This window comes from Mchenga conophoros, linkage group LG5 (genome assembly GCF_057382185.1).
Source record: "Mchenga conophoros isolate Kocher_MC1m ecotype Shallow Benthic linkage group LG5, M_conophoros_male_GT1.1, whole genome shotgun sequence".
NCBI lineage: Eukaryota > Metazoa > Chordata > Actinopteri > Cichliformes > Cichlidae > Mchenga > Mchenga conophoros.
Window position 1 is genome coordinate 6,829,942 of NC_140530.1, and position 6,081 is coordinate 6,836,022.

Consider the following 6,081-nt stretch of genomic DNA (forward strand, 5'->3'; position numbering starts at 1 on the left):
GACTCAGGCCCGCTTTTGCACCGGCTGACATGCTCTTTCAACGCCACAAACACACACACTGTACTTTACTGTGGCACACACCTGTGCTGCTGCTGTAAATACTCACTAGAGCACTAAATGCATACGAATCCACAGCTGAAAATAGTCCCAAGACAAGTGCACTATGTCCTGCTGTTTGTGCCCAGCTGTTTTAATTACAGAGCCTTTTTTTTTAAAAAAAAGAAAAAAAAACAACTTTAAATGCTTTTTTCCCCCAATTTTGACTACTTCTAGTTAAATACTATTGCTGACTAATGAAGTAGCTTAAAGAGTAAACTAAATATAGCTCTAGGATTTGAAAAGAAAGCTGACCATTCTTTCCAGTTAGCAGGCATCTTTTGTTTTTGGAGGTGACGGGCTGATAAGGTGCTTCAATGCCACATACAGAAATTTATCTGGGTGGTTTTGCCTTCAATTGTGTTAAACTTCAGGCTGCGATAAAACTGAAAGAAAGTGAACAAGAATTAAAACATGGAAAACTAAATCCTTATCTCAAAGGAACAGCAGTAAGAACAGCAAAGGTTTGGTGTTCGGAGGATGACGGTGTCCACTGCTGTAACTCGGCTTCGCTTCTCTCTTTATTTTGCAGAGATACAACAGCTTGGATGCATGTGAGCGCATGATTTTAGACAAGTTATCGCGCTCAGCTGTGGAGAGTGGGAGATAAAAGCCATAAGAGTGTCTCCTGCATTACCGACGATGTGTGTCTGCGCCCCTATGCCCCCTCTTTCATTTAACATTAATACAATCTAATGTTACCCCACAAATGATAAGTCATCAAAGAAGTTCAATGCAGCGGAGGAGCGCTGGCCTGTTTTCCATGCTACACATACACCACAAACTCAAATACGCAACTAACTTCTAGCAAACCGGCACATAATGGCCTACTGTCGCTTTAGATTTCATTGATTTTTAAAAAGGAAATGCAAATCATGCTGGTGGAGCTGTTGCGGAGCAAACAAACGGTCTCTGGTCATTTGCAAATGGCACTATAGACCCACACACACACACACACACACACAACAAACAACAAACAGGTATACAGTTTTGTGTCCTGAATTTTTTTTTTGAAAATTTAGGTTTCACATAACAACAGAGCAGCGTTGTGCAGGAGAAAGTCATGTAAATGAACCAGGAAACCGGTGTGTTTTTATTTGTGTGTGCAGGGCTCGTCTATCAATAGAGTTTTTGTGAATTCTCTCAGAAATAAACAAATCGGCTGGAAAAAGGGTGGGAGCAAGCCGATTATACCTTTATCTTTAACCGTGGCAAACAAAAACAGACGTATGTCCATGTGCACTTCTCTGATAGCCATGCAAATCTGTTGGTTAATTCTGAGAAAGCAGTAAAAGGCGCTGAAACGTAATTTAATAAGGCCTTTATGTCACTCAGCAGCAAAAAAAATGAATAAACTGTCAGCGAACCTGATCAGTGCAGGCATTAATGCTATCTATTAAGCCAATAATAACCTCTTTAACGCACTTTTATCTTGATGAGAGTGGCACAAAATCCACTCATCATCATGTTTATTCCTTTTTTGTTCTTTGTACGTTCTTCAAATTAAGGGGCACGAAAAAGTCTACATAAACCTGCTCATTCACGTCCCGCATGCCAAACAATAGAGAGCCGTTATGCGACGAGCATTATGGGAACAAGAGAGACAAAAGAAAAACTCGCTGCATACTTTCCAACAAAAGCCTCCCTCTCCAGCGCAACATTCAGCCAAACACACCTAAGTCCTGTAGGAGCTTGTATTCTGACATTGCGTGCTGAATGAACACACGTGCATGCAATGCAGGCGTGGAGAGGAAAAGTTCAGAAAACTTTTTTTCCCTCTCTCCTTGTTGTGTGTTTTTCTTAAGGGATTAGAAAGTGATCAAAAGTAGCATGAGAAACACGGCGCAGGGGCCAGCGTTCGAGAAGGGTTCCGTTCTTTCTTCTTCGGAGATGATTTACAGCTGTTGATAAATAGCCTGCTGTGGTTTCGCCCCCCTCCTCTGGCTTTACAGCGCGTTTTTATGACAGCATTCACGGATGGGTGAGCGCACATTCAAAGCACAGCTGGCAGAATGTAAATGAATGACATGCCAGGGGTACAGCAATCCCGTCGATATATTTTAAAAAGATAAACAAAACAAGTGTAATGTGAAGCTTTTAGTGATTAGATGCTTCAACCGTGCAATCAGATATAAGCCTGCAAGACAGTCAACCGCGAGGACACAGTGAGTTTGGTAAAAGAAGGCTTTGCCGAGGTTGAAGCAGGTATCTTACCTTGAAGGTGTGTGCAGATGTACACAGCAGGGTGTGTGTGTGCGCGGCTGCAGTATCTCTGAAAGTGGCCCATCACCAGTGTAAGACTTGTGTTTTATCACCCGCCCAGGATGAGTCTTCCTGTGTGTGTGTGTGTGTGTGTGTGTGTGTGTGTGTTTCCTCTCAAGTGTGTACAGTTATCTTTCTTTTCTTTCCTGTACCAAGGCAACAGGTGGAAAGTGTCTTTAAAAAGTCCTCTGAAGAGTGATGAGCGATGTTAAGATGAAGCAAAGGCATTCAACCAACCTCTCCACCTTTGTGTTTCCTTCACAAAGACATGACTTCTAACATCTCCACCTGAGATCCTTCCATCTCCACTTTTAATTACTGCACTCTCTCACCCCGTTTGCTTCAGAGATAACAGAAATGAATACAAGGAGCACCTTGAAACTTCTCCGTTCATCCGCTCTATCAAAAGCTCCCTCTCTTCGGCACGTGTGCTCGACGCACCACACTTTGGTCTTTGTGATAGTGATGTACAGAATCATTAAAGACTACATGTTCACGGGTCACGATGGCTTAACGCGAGGAAAAAGAGGCTGTTAGATAATGCAAAAAAGCCCATTGTGAGGCACAGAAGCTGACTGCGATATCACGTTCCTATCAGGGACATGGTGAAGAATTAACCAGAATAATCACACTTTATAAAAGCCAAGCACCTTCGTCACCAGAGAAGCCTGAACACAGGCAGGAATTTACACAGTGTGATCTTAAACAGAAATATTTCATCAAATTAAACTGAATATCTAAGCACTGTTTTTACCAGAAAAAAAACAGTTTTTTTTAGATATTCAGCATATTTTCATTTAAGAAAAACAGCAAATAGCATCAACAGCGCCATCGATTAATCAAATAATCCAAATGCACTCAAAAACAATTCACTGAACATGATTTAAAGCATTGCAAGAGTTGATTAACTTGTTGCCACAAAACACAACAAAGCAAAGTTATTACTGATCTTGGTGACTGACACCTAATATGTCACAGTTTACCTACTTTTTTATGAGTCTCTTCTAACTGCATTCAACAGATGTTTCCTTTAGGCAGGCACCAGGCGGGAGAGCTTTTGAACACGCAGCCATTTAAACTGGTCTGCACATTATTTCTGCACGAGGAGCCAAATTACTTTTGCTCAATTTAACTTTTTGTTTTTGCAGACCAAAAGATAAGTCAGTGAGACGTTTTACGGGAGATACACCTATACACAAGTCAGGTGCAGTAAGAGTAAAAGTGGGTAATAAGAAACTGAAGCGCAGGTCTGAGAGGCTAGCCTTGACTCAGAAAATAATAATAATATTAATAGTAATAATAATAAACTTCATGTATGTAGCACCTTTTAAAAACAAAGAAAAAAGGGCTTTACAAGATAAGACAGAAAAAAAGGCAAATAAGACATTTAAGAGTAGATGAAGGTGGGACATTAGGTATAGTGTTGCCATTACATAGTTTGTCCAACAGTGGGCAGCGATGACGCCATAAAATACTGCGATTTGAACGGATTTTTGTCAAAATTAAAAGGTAGATATTATTTTGTTTTTATAACAATCAGCTGGCTGAATTTCTTTTCTAATAATGTTCTATAAACACAACACATGATTTTATATGTTTTAAGGGATTGTTAAACGTTGGCTTTGCAGAAGTATCAATATAAGTACAAGTCTCTAAACTCTATCACATGTGAACTTATTACCACAGTAATTAATTGATATTATAATTAAAGAGTAATTAATTAATTAATTAATTAATATTATAATAATTATTAATATTATGTTAATAAAATGATAATAAATACAAATACAAATTTTTCGATATCTAACTGTGAATTTTTTTTTTTATTTAAATTGTTTAAAAATGTTTTCTTACATTTAAAGCTGTCATATTTTAGCCAGCCAACATGCAAAAGTAGGGAAAGCAGTAAATCATCACATCAGAGATCAGAAAACATGCAACTTTTTTGAATATATAGTTAAATCAGTGTTAAGTCAGGTAAACTTTACTATCAAAGAGCTGTTTTGTTGTTGTTTTTTAACAATTTCTGACCAAAAGAAATCTCAAACATGATTGGGCCTTATTATGAACCTGCTGCCCACATAAAAAAAACCCTTTCAACATTACTAATAGGTGTGAATAATTTAAATCTTTTACCACATATAACAATAGTACAGCAGGCTGGAGGAATATTTTGAATAATACTGTTTATGAAAAAAATGTTTTAACTGTTTACTTTTTCAGGTTTATTTGCCAAAGTAAACAAATTCTTTATTGTCATTTTGCATTTTTGTAAAACAAAACTCTTTCAACGCCAATCTTTTTCACAGCAGCATATGGAATAAATAAAATAAAAAGAATGAAAAGGACTTAGGCACTACTAAACTGGCTATCGCTAAGTTGTCTTTGTTGGAATTGTGTATGACTGCTCATTACTAATTAATAGAAACATGTAAAAGCGAGAGTCTATCCATCCATTTTCTTCCAACTGAGGTCTTAGAGGAAGAGGCAAGTTACACCTTGAACAAGTGACCAGGCTAACGCAGGGCTAACACACAGACAACCAAGTTCCAGAAAAGGGGAGAAGGCAGAGTACCCATGCAGGTACAGGGAGAACATGCAAACTCTACACAGAAGGGTCCATCTGCCTGCTGGAGTTGAACCCAAGACTTTCTTGATGTGAGGCAGCAGTGCTAAACACTGCAAAACTTCTACCACAGTTCTAAAATGTTTGTCTGTAACTATCCTCTGCAGGGCGCTTTGAATCTGATTAGCTTTAATATATTGTACACAGTTTAAAGTATCACACACCACAAGGGACTGTTGTTCTGTGCTATGACACAATATTTTTTTAATGTGATGAAGAATGTAAAGAACCACTTAACCCCCTCAGGCTCAAATTAAACTTTTTGTTGCTAATGCACAACTAAGTCCTGCAGTGGTACTTCTGAGTAAAAAAACTCATAAAATATGTATGTGGGGTAATCAGGTTGTTAGTTTTTAACTGTTGCAAATCGGCAATGCCTGCCTCGAGAGGGTTAAAGGAATAATTTTTTTTTTTTAAATATTCATTTCTACTTTTTATCTAGAGATGGACAAAACAGCCACATTCAGGACCAGCTGCAGGTTCAAGACTCCTGGGTTAAATAATGATTCAGCTGATCGACTGTCGACTATACTACACTATGTTATTCATTTTTAAATCTCATTGTCCAAATTCTTTGCACATGAAAACTAATTTAATTTGTTCAGTTTGGAGGTTTAACCCTCAGGAAGATGGATTAACAGCAAAAATTTAAAGCACAGTGAGCTGATGTGATACAATGATATGACTCTGTCACCGTATATTTAATTTCTAGGTTGCTGCACAATATAAGTGAAGTCCTTATGCCGACCCGTCTGAAGAGTCGGACAGACAACATGCTTATACTGTCGCTCAAGCGGCAGAGTGATGTAGTGATGTATGTAGCGCTCATGCTTGTTGCGATTCTTCCAAAAGAGAAAATGCAGTGATGGTGGGGGTTTTTGATTGGCTTGGCCTCACACTGCGCTAAAGGACAGGCTGAGGAACACACGCACACACACACACAGACACACCATTATTCTCCATTGTGCTGTTTATCTGTGGACTCCTGGTTCAATAGGATTCAGAGAACAATGTCCAGAGGATACAAGAGGTCAGGAGGAAAGACGAGGAAAAAACTTAGTCTGCTCTGCTGCCCTGATGGAGACATCCAATGCATA

The 6,081-nt window shown here is 38.8% G+C and overlaps 1 protein-coding gene across 2 annotated transcripts in view; it reads right to left on the reverse strand.

The window, feature by feature from the left end:
* The window catches only part of sox13 (SRY-box transcription factor 13), a 51,791-nt gene that overhangs the window by 43,343 nt on the left and 2,367 nt on the right, over positions 1-6,081 (reverse strand). Inside the window, exon 1 of one of the 2 annotated variants that reach the window (XM_085272968.1) lies at positions 2,311-2,342. The exons of the other annotated variant lie outside the window; for it this stretch is intronic. The gene's annotated coding sequence lies outside the window, so the exon portion shown is untranslated. Of the gene's footprint in view, positions 1-2,310; positions 2,343-6,081 lie in introns of those variants that run through there. 2 annotated transcript variants of the gene reach the window in all.